The sequence below is a fragment of the Semicossyphus pulcher genome, unplaced genomic scaffold (genome assembly GCF_022749685.1).
Source record: "Semicossyphus pulcher isolate SPU_LCO1_2020_fin unplaced genomic scaffold, fSemPul1.0.p SCAF_2, whole genome shotgun sequence".
Lineage (NCBI taxonomy): Eukaryota > Metazoa > Chordata > Actinopteri > Labriformes > Labridae > Semicossyphus > Semicossyphus pulcher.
In genome coordinates this window covers 33,198,328-33,202,500 of record NW_027211693.1, presented here as the reverse complement: position 1 = coordinate 33,202,500, position 4,173 = coordinate 33,198,328, and the positions used below count along the sequence as shown (strand labels likewise).

Here is a 4,173-nt window from a genome sequence, read left to right as displayed (position 1 = left end):
AGTAATGAATGTTAGCACCAAAGGCGTTCATATTGAGCCTGTTGAAAGTCAGAAAATGTCCCATATGGTCTAGCGGTTAGGATTCCTGGTTTTCACCCAGGTGGCCCGGGTTCGACTCCCGGTATGGGAACTTGTGTTTTGGCGCTGGTTTAGCTCAGCGGTTAAATCGGCGGCCATGCACAGAGGCTACAGTCCGCGATGCGCAGGTTCAACTCCTGCCCTCGGCCCTTTGCCGCGTGTCATCCCCACTCTCTTCCCCAGTTTCCAACACTTTCCACTGTCCTCTCTCAATAAAGACATGAAAGGCCAAAAAAAAATCTAAAAAAAAAAAGAAAGATAGAAAAGCGTTCCTCCCTGCCCTCGGCCCTTTGCCACGTGTCATCCCCACTCTCTTCCCCATACTAGTGTGTTAGTGCCTGTGTTTCTGCATGTATTAGAGAGAGCGTGCATTAGCGTGAGTGCGCATGATGGAGAGTTTGGGGGTTTGTGTTCTTGGCCTGCAGCGCTTGAGCAGGAATCTCCCTGAGGTGAAGCAGGCATGTAAGAGGTAGCGGTGAGCGTTTCCTCATCTTCTGGCATCACCAGACTGACTTTATTCTGAAAGGACTACAAAGGTGTCAGGAGAAGAGACGTGGCACTGGGACCGCTACAGGCATAATGTTACTATTAATAGGCCACCACATACAGTAATGAATGTTAGCACCAAAGGCGTTCATATTGAGCCTGTTGAAAGTCAGAAAATGTCCCATATGGTCTAGCGGTTAGGATTCCTGGTTTTCACCCAGGTGGCCCGGGTTCGACTCCCGGTATGGGAACTTGTGCTTTGGCGCTGGTTTAGCTCAGCGGTTAAACTGGTGGCCATGCACAGAGGCTACAGTCCGCGATGCGCGGGTTCAACTCCTGCCCTCGGCCCTTTGCCGCGTGTCATCCCCACTTTCTTCCCAAGTTTCCAACACTATCCACTGTCCTCTCTCAATAAAGACATGAAAGGCCAAAAAAAAATCTAAACAAAAAAAAAAAATAAAATAAAGATAGAAAAGCGTTCCTTCCTGCCCTCGGCCCTTTGCCGCATGTCATCCCCGCTCTCTTCCCCGCACTAGTGTGTTAGTGCTTGTGTTTCTGCATGTATTAGAGAGAGCGTGCATTAGCGTGAGTGCGCATGATGGAGAGTTTGGGGGTTTGTGTTTTTGGCCTGCAGCGCTTGAGCAGGAATCTCTCTGAAGTGAAGCAGGCATGTAAGAGGTAGCGGTGAGCGTTTCCTCATCTTCTGGCATCACCAGACTGACTTTATTCTGAAAGGACTACAAAGGTGTCAGGAGAAGAGACGTGGCACTGGGACCGCTACAGGCATAATGTTACTATTAATAGGCCACCACATACAGTAATGAATGTTAGCACCAAAGGCGTTCATATTGAGCCTGTTGAAAGTCAGAAAATGTCCCATATGGTCTAGCGGTTAGGATTCCTGGTTTTCACCCAGGTGGCCCGGGTTCGACTCCCGGTATGGGAACTTGTGTTTTGGCGCTGGTTTAGCTCAGCGGTTAAATCGGCGGCCATGCACAGAGGCTACAGTCCGCGATGCGCAGGTTCAACTCCTGCCCTCGGCCCTTTGCCGCGTGTCATCCCCACTCTCTTCCCCAGTTTCCAACACTTTCCACTGTCCTCTCTCAATAAAGACATGAAAGGCCAAAAAAAAATCTAAAAAAAAAAAGAAAGATAGAAAAGCGTTCCTCCCTGCCCTCGGCCCTTTGCCACGTGTCATCCCCACTCTCTTCCCCATACTAGTGTGTTAGTGCCTGTGTTTCTGCATGTATTAGAGAGAGCGTGCATTAGCGTGAGTGCGCATGATGGAGAGTTTGGGGGTTTGTGTTCTTGGCCTGCAGCGCTTGAGCAGGAATCTCCCTGAGGTGAAGCAGGCATGTAAGAGGTAGCGGTGAGCGTTTCCTCATCTTCTGGCATCACCAGACTGACTTTATTCTGAAAGGACTACAAAGGTGTCAGGAGAAGAGACGTGGCACTGGGACCGCTACAGGCATAATGTTACTATTAATAGGCCACCACATACAGTAATGAATGTTAGCACCAAAGGCGTTCATATTGAGCCTGTTGAAAGTCAGAAAATGTCCCATATGGTCTAGCGGTTAGGATTCCTGGTTTTCACCCAGGTGGCCCGGGTTCGACTCCCGGTATGGGAACTTGTGCTTTGGCGCTGGTTTAGCTCAGCGGTTAAACTGGTGGCCATGCACAGAGGCTACAGTCCGCGATGCGCGGGTTCAACTCCTGCCCTCGGCCCTTTGCCGCGTGTCATCCCCACTTTCTTCCCAAGTTTCCAACACTATCCACTGTCCTCTCTCAATAAAGACATGAAAGGCCAAAAAAAAATCTAAACAAAAAAAATAAATAAAATAAAGATAGAAAAGCGTTCCTTCCTGCCCTCGGCCCTTTGCCGCATGTCATCCCCGCTCTCTTCCCCGCACTAGTGTGTTAGTGCTTGTGTTTCTGCATGTATTAGAGAGAGCTTGTATTAGCGTGAGTGTGCATGATGGAGAGTTTGGGGGTTTGTGTTTTTGGACTGCAGCGCTTGAGCAGCAATCTCTCTGAAGTGAAGCAGGCATGTAAGAGGTAGCGGTGAGCGTTTCCTCATCTTCTGGCATCACCAGACTGACTTTACTCTGAAAGGACTACAAAGGTGTCAGGAGAAGAGACGTGGCACTGGGACCGCTACAGGCATAATGTTACTATTAATAGGCCACCACATACAGTAATGAATGTTAGCACCAAAGGCGTTCATATTGAGCCTGTTGAAAGTCAGAAAATGTCCCATATGGTCTAGCGGTTAGGATTCCTGGTTTTCACCCAGGTGGCCCGGGTTCGACTCCCGGTATGGGAACTTGTGTTTTGGCACTGGTTTAGCTCAGCGGTTAAATCGGCGGCCATGCACAGGGGCTACAGTCCGCGATGCGGCGGGTTCAACTCCTGCCCTCGGCCCTTTGCCGCGTGTCATCCCCACTCTCTTCCCCAGTTTCCGACACTACCCACTGTCCTCTCTCAATAAAGACATGAAAGGCCAAAAAAAAATCTAAAGAAAGATAGAAAAGCGTTCCTTCCCGCCCTCGGCCCTTTGCCGCATGTCATCCCCACTCTCTTCCCCATACTAGTGTGTTAGTGCTTGTGTTTCTGCATGTATTAGAGAGAGCGTGCATTAGCGTGAGTGCGCATGATGGAGAGTTTAGGGGTTTGTGTTTTTGGCCTGCAGCGCTTGAGCAGGAATCTCCCTGAGGTGAAGCAGGCATGCAAGAGGTAGCGGTGAGCGTTTCCTCATTTTCTGGCATCACCAGACTGACTTTATTCTGAAAGGACTACAAAGGTGTCAGGAGAAGAGACGTGGCGCTGGGACCGCTACAGGCATAATGTTACTATTAATAGGCCACCACATACAGTAATGAATGTTAGCACCAAAGGCGTTCATATTGAGCCTGTTGAAAGTCAGAAAATGTCCCATATGGTCTAGCGGTTAGGATTCCTGGTTTTCACCCAGGTGGCCTGGGTTCGACTCCCAGTATGGGAACTTGTGTTTTGGCGCTGGTTTAGCTCAGCGGTTAAATTGGCGGCCACGTACAGAGGCTACAGTCCTCGATGCGGCGGGTTCAACTCCTGCCCTCGGCCCTTTGCTGGGTTTCATCCCCACTCTCTTCCCCAGTTTCCAACACTATCCACTGTCTTCTCTCAATAAAGACATGACAGGCCAAAAAAAAATCTAAAGAAAAAAAAAAAGAAAGATAGAAAAGCGTTCCTTCCCGCCCTCGGCCCTTTGCCGCGTGTCATCCCCACTCTCTTCCCTGTACTAGTGTGTTAGTGCTTGTGTTTCTGCATGTTTTAGATCTGTGTTTGTGTTTCTGCATGAATTAGATCAACTCCCGGTATGGGAACTTCTGTTTGGCCGCTGGTTTAGCTCAGCGGTTATATCGGCGGCCATGTACAGAGGCTACAGTCCTCTATGCGGCGGCCCCGGGTTCAACTCCCGCCCTCAGCCCTTTGCCGCTTGTCATCCCCACTCTCTTCCCCAGTTTCCAACACTAACTCTCTCGATAAAGGCAAGACCTAACCCTAACCCTAAGGCATAAAAAACTTAAAAAAACTTAAAAAAAAGAAAGATAGAAAAACGTTCCTTCC

General features: G+C 49.4%; 6 non-coding genes across 6 annotated transcripts; all 6 read left to right on the top strand.

The window, feature by feature from the left end:
• Positions 1–58: 58 nt before the first annotated feature.
• trnae-uuc (transfer RNA glutamic acid (anticodon UUC)) lies at positions 59–130 on the top strand. Its single transcript has one exon. It is a non-coding gene; the product is annotated as a tRNA-Glu (tRNA).
• A 613-nt stretch (positions 131–743) lies between these two features.
• Positions 744–815, top strand: trnae-uuc (transfer RNA glutamic acid (anticodon UUC)). Its single transcript has one exon. It is a non-coding gene; the product is annotated as a tRNA-Glu (tRNA).
• A 623-nt stretch (positions 816–1,438) lies between these two features.
• On the top strand, positions 1,439–1,510 carry trnae-uuc (transfer RNA glutamic acid (anticodon UUC)). The gene has a single exon. It is a non-coding gene; the product is annotated as a tRNA-Glu (tRNA).
• A 613-nt stretch (positions 1,511–2,123) lies between these two features.
• Positions 2,124–2,195, top strand: trnae-uuc (transfer RNA glutamic acid (anticodon UUC)). Its single transcript has one exon. It is a non-coding gene; the product is annotated as a tRNA-Glu (tRNA).
• Positions 2,196–2,818: 623 nt separating this feature from the next.
• trnae-uuc (transfer RNA glutamic acid (anticodon UUC)) lies at positions 2,819–2,890 on the top strand. The gene has a single exon. It is a non-coding gene; the product is annotated as a tRNA-Glu (tRNA).
• Positions 2,891–3,496: 606 nt separating this feature from the next.
• trnae-uuc (transfer RNA glutamic acid (anticodon UUC)) lies at positions 3,497–3,568 on the top strand. Its single transcript has one exon. It is a non-coding gene; the product is annotated as a tRNA-Glu (tRNA).
• Positions 3,569–4,173: the final 605 nt, after the last annotated feature.